Source organism: Callorhinus ursinus, unplaced genomic scaffold (assembly GCF_003265705.2).
Source record: "Callorhinus ursinus isolate GAN/ISIS: 27379988/994484 unplaced genomic scaffold, GSC_fseal_2.0 scaffold19, whole genome shotgun sequence".
NCBI lineage: Eukaryota > Metazoa > Chordata > Mammalia > Carnivora > Otariidae > Callorhinus > Callorhinus ursinus.
Window position 1 is genome coordinate 20131385 of NW_027397081.1, and position 20135 is coordinate 20151519.

At 36.3% G+C, this 20135-nt stretch overlaps 1 pseudogene; it reads right to left on the reverse strand.

Annotated features, from left to right (window-relative positions):
- Positions 1-18945: 18945 nt before the first annotated feature.
- On the reverse strand, positions 18946-19907 carry LOC141374608 (olfactory receptor 8B3-like; annotated as a pseudogene).
- Between the last annotated feature and the right edge of the window lie 228 nt (positions 19908-20135).

Consider the following 20135-nt stretch of genomic DNA (forward strand, 5'->3'; position numbering starts at 1 on the left):
AGGTATAGTGTTTATGTGGTTTTACCTGCTCTGTTGATGATCTATATACCTTTGAGGAGTGCATAATGAGAGATTCAAATGTATGAAGGTATCATTATCTCATCTACTCCAAAGTTCTGGACAAAATACTTTGCAATGAAAAACGTATAGCCAAATAGCCAAATAATATATGGTGACATTTTCAACATGATTAGACATTAAGGGACTGCATATAATGAGATACTGTGACATATTCACCAAAAAGGCTAAAATTGTGAAGACTCACAATACTACGTGTTGACAAGGATCTGGAGTATAGCTGGAAGTTGCATATATTGCTGGTGGCAATATGGCCATTACCTACCACCTTGGCTAAGAGTTTGGCATTATTTTCTAAATGTAAATATTTTCTAAAGTTAAATAACCTACTATATAAGCCAGGAGACATATACCCAGCTGTAGATATAAACACAAAAGAAATGAGGATGTATATATATCAACCAAAAGACAAGTAAAAGTATAATCATAGAAGCTTAATCATAATAGTTCCAAACTGAACACATTACAAGAGAATGGGTAAATAAAATGTGTTTTATTCATACAACAGAGACTATACAAACAGCCACAACATGGATAAGTTTTATAGAAAAATTCTTGAGTAATATAAGCTAGACACAAGAGGATATACTGTATGATTCCATTTATATGAAGTTCAAAATAAGGAAAGAAAATTATCCAGTTGTACTAGTGCTGCCTCTTGGAAGAAAGTGGATACTGACTGGGAAAAAATATGAGAAAGCCTTTAGGTGTGATGCTAATGTTCTATTCATATCTTTATCTGGATAGTCACTAAATAGGTATAAACATAATTAAAAATCCAAGGAGTTGTATTCTTAGTGCATTTTGTGTATGATGATGAAGTGGAAGAAAGTCCAAAAATGCTTGGAGTAGAAGATAAGACTTCTTCAATACCCTGCACTCAACACAGACACACACAAAAATGACTTTTAAATCATCCCTCTAATATTATCCTTATTCATTTGCATGCTAAATGATTATTGTAGTTGGAAAGAAATAAGAAAGAATGTTAATGCGTTAGGGATTCTTTTTATCCTAGTGAGTTATGTATATGCATGCTGTTTGCCATGCATGTCTTTTTAAATTTCAATATACATTGGATATGATCCGTGTCACTAAGTATTGTTTTATGACTGCTTTTGTTTTCTATTGTATATACCGTATTTTATTTCAGCTTATATCTCTGAAGGTCATTTAATTCAATTTATTTTTGCAATTATCAATAGCACAGCAATAAATATTGTAGCTCTATCTTTGCCAATATGACTTTTATTTTTTAAGCATACATGCCTAAAAATTCCATAACTTGGTAAAATCCCACAAAGAATTTACAATTCAATATATTTAATACATACTATCAAACTGTCTTATGGAAATTAATATAGATATTTAAGCATGCATATTACGATTGTTTTATTTGAATTTTTATAACTAATAGAGTTGGACAAGTTTAATGTGCTAATTTGCATTCATATATCTTTTTATATTTGTTCACTGAATAATTTTTGACTACTTTCCTATGGAGTATTAATCTTTTTTATATGAATTTATAAGGAGATTTTACATATTTTTATTTTAGTCAGCTAAAATCCTTTTGTTCTTTTCTACTGGTTCTGACTTTTCCTTCTGGAGTAAAAATCATCTGAGTAAGTTTACAAATAAATGTTTTTAAGCATAAAAAAGGTCTTCTGTCATTTTTCATAAGACTTACTTAGAATTTCTGTCATAACTTAATTTTGAATCTTATTTCTTGATTCTATTTGTAGTCAACATAGACTTGCCTTTTTTTCCCCTGAATTGATTGGAATGTGTTTTTTTCTAAATTCCAGGAGTCCATGAAAGGGGGATGAGACACCCCTCCCTCATTCTTGATGTTCTCATCCAGGTGGAGGAATATCTATTACTTTAACACTCCAGACCCACTTCCCACCCTAGGTCACTACTCCTAGAGAGGTGGAATGACTTATCTGAGTGATGAATTTCAAAGGAAAAGCTATTTCTTTCTTTTTGAAAGTTCGTATACATTCAGAAAGAATATATTCTTGGTTACTCTTTCCCATGCAATCTGACCTCTAGGTAGAGACCTGCAGAAATCCCGCACTATCTGTGATTAGAGTAGTAAGTTTGCCTGATTCTAGAGCTTAGTTTTAAAAAGTTTGCTTGCCCCCAAATATATCTTTACCAATAATAAAGATGTAATAAAGATATTTCAGTCTTCACTTGACAGATTGTTTATTTACCTTTTCTATTAGTGAATAACAAGTGCTCTATTATTTTACTTTCTCAAAGTACTGTATCTTGTATATTGGATCACGGTTATGAAGAATTTAATAGGAGAAGTGGATTTCGGAGCAAAAGTGTACTTAGGAGTTTTGGGATTTTGATAGAGAGGAGATTTTGACTCACTGACACAAAGTCAACTTATTTTGCAATATTTATATAGGTTATAGTTTATGCATAACTTTTAACTAATAAGATCCCAGCAAATGGCTATGAGTCTAAAGCTTCCAAAAAGTGGAATTCTGAGGCGGAGCAAGATGGCGGAGGAGTAGGAGACCTGGATTTCGTCTGGTCTCAGGAATTCAGCTGAATAGGGATCAAACCATTCTGAACACCTACGAACTCAACAGGAGATCGAAGAAAAGAATAGCAATAACTCTCTGAACAGAGAAGCGACCACTTACTGGAAGGTAGGACGTGCGGAGAAGTGAATCCGAGGCGATATTCGGGAGGATAGACGGCGGGGGAGGGGGCCTCCGTCGGCCGCTTCTGGCAAGTGCTAGAGCTGCGGAGCACAAAATCGGACCTTTTAGAAGCTGGCTCGGCTGAGGGACGTCGCTCCAGTGGCTAAGCGGGGGGTGGAATCCTCCTGGGACAGTGTGGTCTCAGGACCCTCGGGGTCACAGAAAGACCGGGGGTGCCTGAGTGCGGCAGAGCTCCCAGGTATCGGAGCGGGGAAGCCGGCTGCAGAGACGGAGCCGAGGCGCGGGCTCTCAGCTCGGGGTTGCCATAAACTGTGATCCGCGGCCCAGTCGGGCCACTGCTCCTGCAGCAGGGACCCAACAAGTGGCAGAGCCGGGGAGACTCCCCTTCCTCCCCCAGGAGGAGTGGCGCCGGAGTGCACCGCAGGGATCTGCTGGGTTTGGAGACTCCACACGGGGTCGGGTGCCAGAGATAGAAACTCTCGGTCACAGGCCGGGTGAGCACGGAGTGCGGCCGGAGACCGGGGAGTCAGGAGTGACTGCTTTTCTCTGGGGGCGCACTGAGGAGCGGGGCCCCGAGTTCTGCTCCTCCAGGTGGAGATTGGGAGGCCACCATTTTCACCCTGGTCCTCCAAAGCTGTACCGAGAGCTTGCAGGGAAAAAAAAGCTCCTGAGAGCAAACCAGAGCAGATTGCTTAGCCCGGACCGACAAGGGCTGGGCAATTCCGCCTCCAACAAAGACATTTGGGAACCATGGCAACAGGCCCCTCCCCCAGAAGATCAGCACAGCAGCCCGCAAGCCAAGACCAAGTTTACTGATCAAGGAGAACGGGAGAACTCCAGCGCTAGGGGAATACTGCACATAGAATTCATGCCTTTTTTTTACCATGATTCGTTAGTCTTTCAAAGTTAATTTTTTAACTGTTTTTTTTAATTTTTCTTTTTCCCTTTTTCAACCAGCATCTTATCAATCCCTTTTTTAAAAAAACATTTTTTATTTTTCATTTTTAGAGTCATATTTTATCCCTTCATAGTAGTTACCCTTATTTTTGGCATATATATATATAAGTTGTTCTCTCTTTAAAATTTTGAGATACAGTTTCTTCTAACAGATCAAAATATACCCTAAATCACTAGTGTATGGCTTTGTTCTAGTCTCCTGCCTGATCACATTCTCTCCCTTTTTTTTCTTTTTTTTAAATCTTTCTTTTTTCAAACAACTTCTTATCTTATCAATTCCTTTTATAAAATCTTTTATAATTTTCATCTTTACAGTCATCTTTCATCCCTTCATTGTATCAACCCTTATTTTGTACATATATAAGTCCTTCTTCCTTTAAAATTTTAGGAGGCACTTTTTTCTAACAGACCAAAATATGCCCAAAATCTAGTGTGTGGCACTGATCAATGCATTAGCCTGATCATATTTGATCATATTCTGTTTTTTTTATATTGTTGTGTTTTTGTTTTTCTTTTTTTTTCTTTCGTTTTTCTTTCTTTCCCTTTCTTTTCCCCTGGTTTCAGGTCTTTTCTGATTTGTGTAGAGTATATTTGCTGGGGACGTTGTTAACCTGTTAGCATTTTGTTCTCTCATTCGTCTATTCTCCTCTGGACAAAATGATAAGATGAAAAAAATCACCTCAGCAAAAAGAACAAGAGGTAGTACCGTCTGCCAGGGATATACTCAATATTGACATTAGTACGATGTTGGACCTAGAGTTCAAAATCATGACCTTAAAGATACTAGCTGGGCTTGAAAAAAGCGTGGAAGTTATTAGAGAAACCCTTTCTGGAGAAATAAAAGAACTAAAATCTAACCAAGTCAAAATCAAAAATGCTATTAATGAGGTGCAATCAAAAATGGGGGCGCTAACTGCTAGGATAAATGAGGCCAAAGAGAGAATCAGCGATATAGAAGACACAATGATAGAAAATAAAGAAGCTGAGAAAAAAGAGAGAGAAACAAGTACAGGACCACGAGGGCAGAATTCGAGAGATAAGTGATACGATAAGACGAACAACATTAGAATAATTGGGATCCCAGAAGAAGAAGAAAGAGAGAGAGGGGCAGAAGGTATATTGGAACAAATTATAGCAGAGAACTTCCCTAATGTGAGGAAGGAAACAGGCATCAAAATCCAGGAGGCACAGAGAACCCCTCTCAAAATCAATAAATATAGGTCAACACCCCGACATCTAATGGTAAAACTTACGAGTTTCAGAGAAAAAGAGAAAATCCTGAAACCAGCTCGGGAGAAGAGATATGTAACCTACAATGGTAGAAATATTAGATTGGCAACAGACCTATCCACAGAGACCTGACAGGTCAGAAAGGACTGGCATGATATCTTCAGAGCACTAAATGAGAAAAATATGCAGCCAAGAATATTATGTCCAGCTAGGCTGTCATTGAAAATAGAAGGAGAGATAAAAAGCTTCCAGGACAAACAAAAACTAAAGGAATTTGCAAACACGAAACCAGCCCTCCAAGAAATATTGAAAAGGATCCTCTAAGCAAAGAGAGAGCCTAAAAGCAGCATAGATCAGAAAGGAACACAGACAATATACAGTCACAGTCACCTTACAGGCAATACAATGGCACTAAATTCATACCTTTCAATAGTTACCCTGAATGTAAATGGGCTCAATGCCCCAATCAAAAGACACAGGCTATCAGATTGGATTAAAAAACAAGACCCATCGATATGCTGTCTGCAAGAGACTCATTTTAGACCCAAAGACATCCCCAGATTGAAAGTGAGGGGGTGGAAAACGATTTGCCATGCTAATGGACACCAAAAGAAAGCTGGGGTGGCAATCCTTATATTAGACAAATTAGATTTTAAAACAAAGACTGTAATAAGAGATGAAGAAGCACACTATATCTTATTTAAAGGGTCTATCCAACAAGAAGATCTAACAATTGTAAATATCTATACCCCTCACATGGGAGCAGCCAATTCTATAAGGCAATTAATAACAAAAGCAAAGAAACACATTGACAACAATACAATAATAGTGGGGGACTTTAACACCCCCCTCACTGAAATGGACAGATCATCTAAGCAAAAGATCAACAAGGAAATAAAGACTTTCAATGACACACTGGACCAAGTGGACTTCACAGACATATTCAGAACATTCCATCCCAAAGCAACAGAATACACATTCTTCTCTAGTGCCCATGGAACATTCGCCAGAATTGATCACATCCTAGGTCACAAATCAGGTCTCAACCGGTACCAAAAGATTGGGATCATTCCCTGCATATTTTCAGACCACAATGCTTTGAAACTAGAACTCAATCACAAGAGGAAAGTCGGAAAGAACTCAAATACATGGAGGCTAAAGAGCATCCTACTAAAGAATGAATGGGTCAACCTGGAAATTAAAGAAGAATTAAAAAAATTCATGGAAACCAATGAAAATGAAAACACAACTGTCCAAAATCTTTGGGATACAGCAAAGGCAGTCCTGAGAGGAAAGTATACAGCAATACAAGCCTTTCTCAAGAAACAAGAAAGGTCTCAAATACACAACCTAACCCTACACCTAAAGGAGCTGGAGAAAGAACAGCAAATAAAGCCTAAACCCAACAGGAGAAGAGAAATAAGAAAGATCAGAGCAGAAATCAATGAACTAGAAACCAAAAGAACAGTAGAACAGATCAACGAAACTAGGAGCTGGTTCTTTGAAAGAATTAACAAGATTGATAAACCCCTGGCCAGACTTATCAAAAAGAAAAGAGAAAGGACCCAAATCAACAAAATCATGAATGAAAGAGGAGAGATCACAACCAACCCCAAAGAAATACAAACAATTATAAGAACATATTATGAGCAACTCTATGCCAGCAAATTAGATAACCTGGAAGAAATGGGTGCATTCCTAGAGATGTATCAACTACCAAAACTGAACCAGGAAGAACTAGAAAACCTGAACAGACCTATAACCACTAAGGAAATTGAAGCAGTCATCAAAAATCGGCAAAACAAACAAAAGCCCAGGGCCAGATGGCTTCCCAGGGAATTCTACCGAACATTTCAAGAAGAATTACTACCTATTCTCCTGATACTGTTCCAAAAAATAGAAATGGAAGGAAAACTTCCAAACTCATTTTATGAGGCCACCATTACCTTGATCCCAAAACCAGACAAAGACCCCATCAGAAAGGAGAATTATAGACCAATATCCTTGATGAACGTGGATGCAAAAATTCTCACCAAAATACTAGCCCATAGGATCCAACAGTACATTAAAAGGATTATTCACCATGACCAAGTGGGATTTATCCCTGGGCTGCAAGGCTGGTTCAACATCCGCAAATCAATCAACGTGATACAATACATTAACAAAAGAAAGAACAAGAATCATATGATCCTCTCAATAGCTGCAGAAAAAGCATTTGACAAAGTACAGCATCCTTTCCTGATCAAAACTCTTCAGAGTACACCAAAAACTAATGATGTAATATATGGTGATTAACATAACAATAAAAAAATTAAAAAAAAAAAACTCTTCAGAGTATAGGGATAGAGGGTACCTACCTCAATATCATAAAAGCTATCTATGAAAAACCTACAGCGAATATCATTCTCAACGGGGAAAAGCTGAGAGCTTTTCCCCTCAGGTCAGGAACGCGGCAGGGATGTCCACTCTCACCACTGCTATTCAACATAGTATTAGAAGTCCTAGCCACAGCAATCTGACGTGCTATATCTTGATTGGTTCCATTCCTCACCTGTCTCATGACTTGATCCTTTTCAGGGATTTAAAAGGTCAAGGACAAAGACCAGAGCCTTGTCTCTACCTAAAATTCTCACATGCTCCTCCCTACGAATCCTTTCATTTTGCTCCTAGGTTTAAGCCCCTAACTACCTCACTTTCAAAGAAAGCACAAACTTTAAAACCTAATTAGTTTTTCATTATTATTCAAAGAAGATTGTTCATCCTCTTTCTCTAGGCATAGATCAACAGAACCTTCAGTCTTGTTTGCAACATGTCTATGAGTCTAGCTCTTGTGATCTAAAAGTAGTGTGTTTTAATTTTTCAACCCATCTATAGGAGTTGACATAATGAATATTCTCTAAAACTGAGAGCTCAGAAATGTAAAAGGTTTTATAAAGAGATGAATACAAAGGCAAAATTATAGAAATGACTCTAATCAATTCAGAACCTGGTTCTCCCACTCTGTCCAATGGATGGAAAACTCCAGTGGGCCAGGAACTTCCTTTCAATGTAGATGAGGTTGACAGAAATGTGGGACTAAAGACTATTCTTAGAATATATTTTAAACCTTTCTTATTCAAGAAACAGCTAAGAAGTAAGATTGGCTTTCATGTGTAGTTCCTGAACAATCAACAAAGTGCTGCTTCCCTCCTGACTCTTCCCTGTTGTCCATAATTAGAGGCTAAACTCTCACTAACCTGTCCCTAAAAGGTACAGCTTAGACCGGAAGATTCTCCTTCCCTGACTTAGTTTTCCCTAAAGTCAAAGCAGAGGATTCAGGGAAAAGGATTTCCTACTTTACCTGATATGTTTTTATTATCTGAGGAATCAAGTTTGATCATTTTCCCTGAGGCATGTTGAATGGTACAAAATGTTCCTTTAACTAATGATACTCAAAGAGAGAATACATGCAGTATCTAGACCTTGATATGACTTTAAATTCCAATTTCCAAAATGAGAAAAAATATCAGTGAGGAAAGACTCCAGAGTGATAGTCTGCTTTTTATTTTGCATGAAAAATATACAACATGTGATCATTTTCCATGATCACAAACAAAAAATTTATGAAATTGCTGCAGTCTATTTTTCTCTCTATGCCTTCCACAACATACTAAGGGTGCTCAATATGTGTTGATTGAAAGGCTTAATTCTATAGGGTGTTATTATCTCTGAGAACACATGAGAAGAGAGCCAGATTTCAGAATTCAGGAAATTAGATAATAACCTAAGAGAAACAGAGTCAGAGTTGCCAGGATACATCTCTAAGCAGCCCAATTAGCAATGATGATGAGACTCGACCATCATCAGATAAATGCTCTGAACTTGACCAACCATCCATGGGAATAAGACTGATGTCCGATGTTTTTATTATTCACAGAGAAGCCATGAAAGTGAGCCAGGAAAGAGGAGGGGCATTTTGGGTTGAGATCTACTTAGTGGATACCATTACCATAGTTTTTTAATAGGCTTACACATAAACTGACTAAAATTTCTTTTATAATCCCAAATAATATTGAAATTATTACCACTGGGGAGGGTTGTGCAGGGTCAGAACCAGAGCAAATCTATCTCTCTGACTGGAGACATATTCCGGCTGATTTGGAGACTAAAATTGCTGATACGTCAGAATAAACAAAGCCCATGAGGTCAGATTTTGAGGGAGCTCAATAGATGGAGGAAAGCAACAGATGTACAGTAATATTTCACTAATCTGGAGATATTTATCTAGTGACTTAGAATTTTCAATATTGCCGAAAAACTGAATGTAAGTAAAAGCGCCTTGAAGACATTAATATAAATGTCACAATATCCATTTATTAAAGTTTACTCACTTATCAGTCCACACTGGTCCTCTCGGTGCCATATTATTGTTTTTCTTAAGAAACAATTTTAGCAAACATGGATGAGATCAGAATGAAGGCAGCAAATTCAAAAGGAGAAGGAAGGCGTGAGAAAACTTTAAAAAAGCTGAGCATAGCAAGAAGAACAGTTTAACAGCAAGAAAGGAGGCCCCCAGAAAGCTATTTTAAAAAATAATTAAAAAAAAACATTACTCACACAGCATAGTTAGCTAGGACTCCAGAAAATGTGAATATATAAAAACATATATACATGGCATGCCGGGATGGCTCAGTAGGTTAAGTGTTTGACTCTTGGTTTCTGCTCAGGTCATGATCTCAGGGTCGTGAGATTGAGCCGTGTATGGGGCTCCACGCTGAGTGTGGTGTCTGCTTATCCCTCTCATTCTGCTTCTCCCCTCGCTCCCTCTCTTTCTCTCTCAAATAAGTAAATCATCTTTTAAAAAAAACCCATAGATACATACACAAAATAGCTCCTGTGCATAAAAATGATTGTTCCAAATCACCAAAAGAACATTTATTTATTTTTAATATCATCAGCTGAAAAAGGCGAGGAAGGATGAAATGCAATATTTAATTTCCTATCAAAGTAATTCAATAAATGAAGCACTTTAAAGTTTGGCAAGTATAATAAGGTATTTACATATATGAGATATCCCTGAAAATGAGAGGTTATTAAACCAAATGAAAGAGACAGAAAGACACTACTTTGTTTCCCTCCCAATTTTTCTCCCCTTTGGTTAGTGGCCTACAATGCTACTGTTTTTGAAGTTTTATAATACAGCCATGGTATAGACAGAAAAGTGTCAGTCCCCATTCTTGGGAAGCATAAATGGATATCTAAGGAAAGGACCTGGTGGTTCAAGGATATAAGAATATTACTCAATAGATACTTCATCAAGTTACCCATAAAACATGCAGAATTAAAATACAAATATATATATTAGGTATATATAATGTAATATATAATGTATAATAATTATAAATACAAGTGTGTGCCTAATTACAGTTTAAAAATAAAATAAAATTTTGTTTCTTTTCTTTAACAGAGATATGTAAATCTTCCTGCATACTCCTACCTTTTAAACAGAGTTATCTAGGGCAGATATGAGTCTGTCATTTTCTCACACTAGAAAGATAACATTAAATAACATCTATGGAAATAATTTGTTGTAGGATCCAGAATACAGTGTTATAATTATTGGAGAAATCCCACTGTTACTTTCCTTTCTACAATGTAACATTATTCAAGAAACTAATAAAATTGGCTAGATACCAGAATCTCGAATATTATTGGGAATGTAGCTATCCTTTTGGGCTCTGATAAAGTAAATATTTTTGTTAAGAAAAGAGAATTCATAAAGTGCAATCTTCTGGATAGAGAATAAAATTTAATTTTTCATGGGATTCAAACACCGTGGAAAGGACATATTCCTGTGTTTATTACTTTATCCAAAGCAAATGTTGCAGAACATCTGTATGACTTTCATCAGAACAAAATCTTTGTTAATTTCAAATCTTTTACCCTATGATCCTATGGTGACATAAATAGAAAGGCATCTTACCTGGAGGCAGAACAGGCTAAAAGTACTTGGTGTAGAGTCCGTGTGATTACAGCAAGTCATTTGCCCTCTGAATCTTTGTTCCCTCTTCTATAAAAACAGTAGTTATGAAAAAAAAAGTAGTTATGAAGATAAAAAGATCTGTACTGAGCTTTGAAAAACTTTAAGCTACTATGTAATTATCAGTTACTATTGTTTTTATTATTTCTTACATTTATAAAGTACTTTCCGAGTTTACTTTGTATCATTCCAAGATCCCCAAAGCAGCGGGCACCCTCACCCAGGGAGCATGAATGGGAGCCTGGACGAGTGTATTCAGAGAAAAGCAGTGTTTCTTCTTGGGTCTCCCGGAGAAGAGCACTCTCTTTCAACCAGAAAACAAAAAACTTTAAAAGTTGTATTTCAAGAAGCAAAGAGGTCAGGAGACTCCCAGGGTTCCTACAATGACTTTGGAAGAATTGTCAAGAGCTAGGTGTTCATATTAGTGACTATGAATACCAGGACATTATGACCTAGATCTAAGAAGGAGCTGTATTGGCAATTATGCCAACTCTGTTCTTGCTCTCATAGGAATAGCGATGGCAGAAAACTATCCAGACCAGCAGTGGGAGCAACATGAGGATGAGGTCATTAAGTGCTGTCAACTTAACTGAACATGTAGACCTTTCCACATCTAAATAGTCTCACCAATTTCTCAAACTTTAACAACCATGGCTCACAGCCCAGCAACTTAAATTTGACAATTGAGTACTACATTTGCTAATTATGCCTTTGATTGGACACCATTTAAGGAGCAAATCCATCTGCATAAGAAAGATCTTGCAGGGCGCCTGGGTGGCTCGGTCGCTGGGCGTCTGCCTTCGGCTCAGGTCATGATCCCAGGGTCCTGGGATCGAACCCCACATCGGGCTCCCCCCTCGGCAGGAGGCCTGCTTCTCCCTCTCCCACTCCCCCTGCTTGTGTTCCCTCTCTCGCTGTGTGTCTCTCTGTCAAAAAAAAAAAAAAAAAAAAAAAAAATCTTAAAAAAAAAGAAAGATCTTGCAGTTAAGCCAATGTAACAGATTTCAGGACAAGAGGGCATTCAAATATTGGGCTCTGTGGACATTGTTTGGCTCATTGAGCGGAAACATTGAAACCCAAATGCAGATAATGGGAAATCAAATCAAGGAAATTAAGTCATCCAGTGTACATATGAACAAAAGGTAAATAAGTAAGTACATGTAAAATTCAGGATTACCTTCTCCAGACAAACTTTTCAGAGCAGTCAACCTGTCTTTCAAAGTAATTTTCTTGCGGTTGCTTAAAAAGTGAATGAATAGGGGTGCCTGGGTGTCTCAGTTGGTCACGTGTTTGCCTTTGGCTCAGGCCGTGGTCTCAGGGTCCTGGGATGGAGTCCTGAGTCTGGCTCCCTGCTCAAGCGGGAAGTCTGTTCCTCCCTCTCCTTCTGCCCCTCCCCACCTCCTGCAAGCGTGTGTGTGTGTGTGTGTGTGTGTGTGTGTGCGCGCGCGCACGCACGCGCGCACTCTCTAAGTAAATAAAATCTTTTTAAAAAAAGTAAATGAATACACCGTCAAAAAATAAATGAATACAATAGCATAGTGATTAGAGCTTTAATACCACCTGGAGCCAGTCTACCTAGGACCAAATCTTGGCTTTGCCACTTGGACTTGTGTAACTTTGAGCAAATTATATCACCTATGACTCAGTGTCCTCATCTGTGAAACCTATCTCATAGAAATGTTTTTTCAGTTAGTGGAGGTTATAAAACAACAACAACAACAAAAATAGTACATATTTAGTGCCATGTAACTATCAGATATTATTAATCTAATATCTTGAAGAAGAAATAATTAGAGCATCTAAATAGAGCCAATCCAAACATGTAGAGCTTTTTTCTCTAATCTCTCAAGAAGTTGATATCCACTTACTTTAAGACATTAAAAAACTGGACCTTGATAATATTTGCAAATGTTGAGGTGGGGCTTAGAAATATACCACTAATTCCCAAAGGTTTACAAATCTGTCAAGATTTGGCTCTGCACATTACACAATTAATGAAAACAAAACAAATGAATTAAACCTCTGTATGATCTCAAAAAGATCTCATCACCCAAGGGATTAGTCTCTGTTAGTATAAATCAATAGTAAAATATACTTTCTCTTCTACAATACCTTAGAATTTACAAAGTGTTTTTGCCAAATATTGTTCTTCCTAGCAATTTTTTTTTTTATTTTTTGGTCTGAACTCTAGCTGTTCTCAGCCCCCAAGGAATTTGTTGTCTGGGAAAGCCCCTCAATTGTTTCTATTACATAGCCCATCTGTTTGCTGTCATAAAATCAATAAAGGAACATAGGGCCTTAAATACAGCTAGTTCTGGAACAAATCTAAAATATCCTTTTAAGTAATGAATGACTAGTATTTTAATTAGTTTAAGCCAACTGTTCAAATCCCAACTTCGTACTTTGTGACAAAAATGCCAAATAATTTGAATATTTCTGTAGCATATAAATGAGAGTAAATTTCTAACCCTTCCAAACATGTGAGAATTGCCCTATTAATATTCCTTTCTCATACTATTCTCTTTTGGTTGAGATATGAATGGTATTGTAACAATTTGAGAGAGCTATCCCTCTATTTCTCCTCCACAAAGATGTTCACATAAGTTAATCTATTTTTGTATTAATGTGAGAACTTACATGTAAAACTAGTTTAGCATTTTTGGAGATAGAGATTTCAAACTACTGATTTGTTTTCTTTACTAATTATAGGTTTAGTCAGACCCCTTTTTAAATGAGTTTTTGATAAGTTGTGTTTTTACACAAAGCTCCCACTGCATCTGTTTTCAAATTTTTTTATGTAAAATTCATGGTATTCTCAACATGATTTTTACTGTATCTGACATTTTAAGTTATTTCTCCATTTTCCATTCTTAATATTTATTTGTGTCTTCTATTTATTAAGAAGTACTTTTTTTAAAAGATTTTATTTATTTATTTGACAGAGAGAGAGAGAGAGAGCACAAGCAGGGGGAGCTGCAGGCAGAGGGAGAAGCAGGGAGCCCAATGCAGCTCCATCACAGGACCCTCGGATCATGACCTGAGCTGATGTCAGCCACTTAACCAAATGAGCCACCCAGGCGCCCCAAGAAGTATTGATTTTTTGACCTTGCCAGAAATTTTTCTTATTTTATTAGTTGTTAAATAGCCAGATTTTTTAAAAGATTTTATTTATTTGTTCATGAGAGAGAGAGAAGCAGAGGGAGAAGCAGGTCCCCATTGAGCAGGGAGTCCAACGTGGGACTCCATCCCAGGACCCCAGGGTCACAACCTCAGCCAAAGGCAGGCGTTTAATGAACTGAGCCACCCAGGCTCCCCTAAGTAGCCAGCTTTTGATTTTGCTGTTCCTCTCTGCTCTCATTTCTTATTATATTGTTCTCTTTTCTAATATTTATTATTAAAGTATTATTATATTGTTAATATTATCATATTATTGTAGTGTTGTTATTCTTTGTGTTTATGTTAACTTTTACTTTCTAATCTTAGTGCCTTAATTTCAAAATGGCTTCTTAAAACAAGATTAACTTGAGGCTGTAATGTCCTTATACTCTAGCAGTTATCTCATGTGTTTTGGTATATGTGTTTTAATTGTCATTCAGTTCTCAGTGTTTTTTAATTTTAAATGTTTTACCCTATGAAATATTTGGAAATGTTTCATAAAATTCCAAATGCAGGAGGGGTGAATATGTTTGTTTTTTTTTTCAATTTCTACCTGCACTACACTTTAACCAGAGAGTGTGGTCTGCATGATATCAGTGTTTTCGTACTTGAGACTCAATCTGAAGACCAGTCCTTAACTGAGTTTTGAAGCGTATTCTGCATTTGCTTAAAAAGATAATGTATGCTTTATTGCCAAATGCAAGGTCCTATGCATAATATCTACAGGTCCAGGTTGTTACTTTTCTAGCTCAAATTGGCTATTTCCTTTTTACAATCTGCTTGATCCATCAATACCTGAGAGAAGCATGTTAAAATCTCACACTATGATTCTGGATTTGTTGATTTCTTCTTGAAAGTATGGTATATTTTGTATGATATATTTTGAAGCTTTGTTGGTAACTGTATACAAGCTTAAAACTGTTATATCCTGTTATTTGTGTCATTATGTAATGTTTTTTTTTATCTCTAACAATCATATTTAAAGTCTATTTTGCTCTGTACTGCTTTAGTTATGCTAGGTGTTTTGTTAGATGTTTGCCTTGTGTTTCATGTCCAGTCTTTTATTTTCAATTTTTCTTTGTCCTTTGATTTTATAGTTGTCCCTTCTAAACAGTACATAGCTGTACTGGGGTAAGGGTTGGGAGCTGTGTAAGATTTTTCCCCCCTCTACTCTCAAAGTCTTACTGTTTTAAATAACAGACTTGTTCAATTTACATTTATTGTTGTTCCTTATATACTTAAATTGATTTTTACTATCACTTTGTGTTTTCTATTGACTATGTTTTTGTTCTGCTCTTTTTTTCCCTTTCCTTCCTTTTATTGTATTAATCATGTTTTTTCTTTTCATTCTCCTTCTCCTCTCCTCGCTTAAAAATTATGGATTTTATTTCTACTTACTTAGAGGTTGCCCTCAAATTTTAGCATGTGTACTAGAATTAACAAAGTCTAAGATGATCAGTACACAGGTTCTACTCACACTGCTGAAAGATAATAAAGAAATTTAACTCTAATTTCCTCCCTCCCATTTTGCATGTTCCTGTTGTTTGGTAAGTTAGTTTTACCTAAATACTTTAAATACTCCCTTTATGTCTTCAAATACTCCCAATTTGTTATTATCATTTTATTTGTATATAGTCAATGCCTGTTCAAATCTATCAATATATTCACCAATTTCTTCCCACACATGTCTTCTGGTATCATATCCTTTTATTCTTCACTCCATATCCTTCATTCTAAAGTATATCTGCTGAGTATTCTTTCAGTGAGAATCTAATAGTGGTGAAAATCCCCTAATCTGCCTGAAATTATCATTATTTCACTATTGCTCATGAATGAAAGCTTGATTGCATATAGAATTCTAGGTTGACATTCTTTCCCCCTCAACATTGGGACTATATTATTCTATGGCCTGTGGACTCCTTTGCGGAGAAATTTGCTATCACTAATTACACTAATTATTATTTTTTATTATTTAGGTAGTAATCTCTTTCTCTCTCTGTTTTCTCTTTGGGATTTTCAAATTTTACTACTAGGTGTTCATTTAAGTTTATTCTGTGTGTGAAAATTTATGTCTATATGTCTGTTCTGAATAATTCTCAGCCATTATATATTCAGATATGATCTCCTTTTGGAGTTCCTATTGGACCTATGTCAGATTTCTCTCTCTTTTTTGTGTCATGTTGGTTCTGATTCATTTGTCCATCTTTATCCTCTGCTACACATTGGGTAATTTACTCAGCTCAATCTTCTAGTGACCAATTCTCAATTCAGCTTTGTCTAATCTGCTACTTTATCCATACTTCCACTTTTTATTTCAATGACTACATATTTCTTTCTAGAAGTTTCAATTAGTTCTAATCCAAATTTATGTGTTATTTTTTACCTTTATTACTTTTTTAAAGTTTTATTTATTTAAGTAATCTCTACACCTAACATAGGGCTTGAACTCAGAACCCCCAGATCTGCACACAGGCTTTTCTGACTGAGCCAGCCAGGCGCCTCTATATGTTATTTTTTTAATAATATTTTGGTCTCTTTAGTGTTTCACTTTCTTCTTTTATGGCTTTAATCATTTTAAACAAATGTTTTTGTATTCTCTAGTAGAAGCTCAAGAATATAATACATAACATCACTCTTTTCCACTGAGCTCTGAGCTGATAAGAAATAAAATACATTGGAGACAAAATAGGATATTTTAAACCACAAATTTGGTGCCAAGGTGGTAACATATCTTAAAACTAATGAACTTTGTAACACTTCCTACTACATGATGAAATTTACTGATCTGGTCACCAGGTTCACTATGCCCTGCAGAGCAGGAACTGATGGGCAATTTTGCTTTTTTTTTATTCAGGCACCCAAGGATTATTACCTAAAATCAAGAAACAAAAAAATTGCAAAGAATGGGATGACATGAAGCAAATATACAAAGGTAAGAGATAGTGGAAATATTAGGGGAAAGGAGGAGTTTTAGGATACTAGAAGGAGGTAGTATGCCAAGAGAAAATGCTAGAGTTTTGATAGAGGCCAAATTATCAAAGGCAGTATGCCTCATGGCATTTACATCAAATATGCATATACACTGGCTACCATTTTTAATTTTTCCTATATTATCTTCTGCCAACTTATAAATCTCTACATGGTATATTAGTTGACTTGCTTTTGGACAAATATAAGACTTAGATATAATATAAAATATCAATACCCTGGATGATGAATTTAGAAGTGTTGGAACATATAAGATAGGTTTTCAAAATAATTTTCTTTTACTCAGTGCAATATTGCATATGTTTTAAAGCAAACAGCTACCTTTACCCTAGAGATATACCTCCTGGAAACTGCTACCAGTGTTAATAAAACATCTCTTGCAGTTCTAACACTCTTTTAATTTCTTTCTGCTTTTTCATTTACCCTCAGTAAAGTTCCTTGCTTTCTGTTCCTCTGCACAATTTCTCTTGGGAATGAGATAAAAAATATACTGACCGTGCGTTAATATTTGAAAATTGACTTCTTATTTCAAATCAACCTCTAATACAAATACCATTCACCTAATACATTGCCAAAGTAATTGAAGCTGTTTTTGTCAGAAATTAACAAATACTTGCATATATTATATTTGTGCCCTAAGCTTTGTAACTGAAACAACTTTAAAATTATTTCTAATGAATTCATACTCTAAGTACACAAAAATAAAAAATAAGAGTTATGACTTGTATTGATTTTCTGAAAATTTAAAATTAAAAAGAACCAAGATTAAATGCAAGGATAGACATTATAGGAATTTTATAAGCATTTTAATTATTTGTTATATATATATACACTTTAAACAATATGGGTATCTTCACCATACTGCACTTTGCAAAGAGAAAACACCAACCTTTATGTTTTGGAAATGAGAAGTATTAGGACTTTTTTTTTTTACACTACAATATTAACAGCATCAAATATCTAATGACTTCAAAACACAAAGTTTGTCATACACCAAGGATACAAAGGTGAAAAGATGGAGTCTGTGCTCACCAGGAACTCATGATCTATTAGGGGTAGCAGAGAAATAATTATTATTCAAGATGAATTGTGTCAAATGGTATAATACAGTTAACAAAAAATACTTAGAACTACAAAGGAAGACAGATTGATGCTAGAGAAGTTGATAGCAAATTGTATAAGTTAGTACTCATCACAGAATTTATTTTCAATACATGTATGCACTGGCTGCCATTTTATATTTTGTCCTCTAATAATTTCTAAAGGCCAACAGAAGTTGGTAAAAATTTTGCTATTGTTAACAAAACCAAAATAGTATGGAAGTGGTAAAACACAAAATCCCATGTTCACTGTTTTTGCTTTTGTGAGAGAATTTGGAATTGTGTCTGTGTTATATGAGTTCCACTACTGACACCAAAGACATACTTAGAAAAGGAGAGTCCTCAGACTACTAGAGACTTTGGTGTATAGATAGATATTTTGTGATGTTATTCAATTAATTAATTATAGAACCTACAATATTTGCTCCAGAGATAGATGTCACACATAGCAAAAGACAGTAATAATAATTTCTTTTTCCTTAGTGTTGCAATTACATAATTACACTTGTAAAAGCTAAGAGGAGAAGGAGAAAAAGTTGAGGAAAGAAAGAAAGAAAGAAAGAAAGAAAGAAAGAAAGAAAGAAAGAAAGAAAGAAAGAAAGAAAGAAAAAGAAAGGAAGGAAGGAAGAAGGGGGAAGGAGGGAGGGAGGGAGGGAGTGAAGGAGGAAGAAAGAAGGAAGGAAGGAAGGAAGAAAAAGAAGTCTGAGTTAAGGTAGAAATGTATTCCATCTGATTAAGGTGAAAATCTAGCCGTGAAGAAACCCCAACAAATATCGTATAATAATCCAGTCCTAAAAAGTCCTTGTACAAATTCAAATACTTTTCTTTTCAGAGTTCACTTCAGGGCAAGCTTGTTGTCCTTATTCCTCAAGCTGTAGATATAAGGGTTTGGTATGGATCCAACATTTGTATAAAAGACTGAAGCCACTTTCCTGGTTCATAGACTCTACATTAGAAGAGTGGGGGCACAGGAATGCTACTGTCCCCCCAAAAAAGTGAAACAGTCATTAATGGGAATTGCAGGTGCTGAATGAAGGTTTTAGCCATGTCCTCTGTAGAGCTGATGTGGAAGATGCTGGTGATGATAAACGCATAGGAGATGAAGGCAGTACCAAAATCTCACTGTTGTAGGTACTGGTGCAGGAAAGCTGAGCACAGGGAGAACAACACAGTTAGTGGCTGGCAATATTTTCATCACAGAAGGTCAGTCTCACCACAGCGAGTGTGGGCTAGGAAACCTCGACACCCCATCACATATATCCCAAACACAAACAGAGAACAGATCTGAAGGGATACTATAACATCATACAATAGTGGCTTGCAAATGGCAACATAGTGATTATATGCTATTGCTGTTGGCAATGACATTTGGCAATGACAAAGAAACAACAGAAATAGAGCCACATCAGCCACCCTGGATAGGAGATGTTTTCCTCTAGACAACATTCATAGCATTTTGAGGGCAAAGATGGAAGAGTAAAGGACATCTATGAAAACAGACTAAAAAGTAAATATGATATGGATGTGTGAAGGTATGAATTTAGTGAAATTAATATAATCTAGCTCAGACTAGCCACCACAGCAACCAGATAGATCTCTAGCCACAGGAAGAAGAGGCGGAGCTGGTACACTCTGGCCTGTCAGTTCAATCTTGAGGATAAAGTCCGTCACCAGGGAGCAATTTTCATCTATCATTCTGCTGTACGAGTCAGTCTATGGAGATGAAGGAAGAGCCAATGAGAGGAAAACTGACCTTTTCTGAGCCATTTCTCACCCGTGAAACATCACACAGACTGGCATTCTCTAGACCTTTGAGTGACCTTTCAGACCCCAGCATTTGCAGTGACAACTACTGACCTACAGAAAGGCTATAAGGAGAAGAATACAAAGAAGTCTATCTTCACTTTAGAAGGAAACTTTACT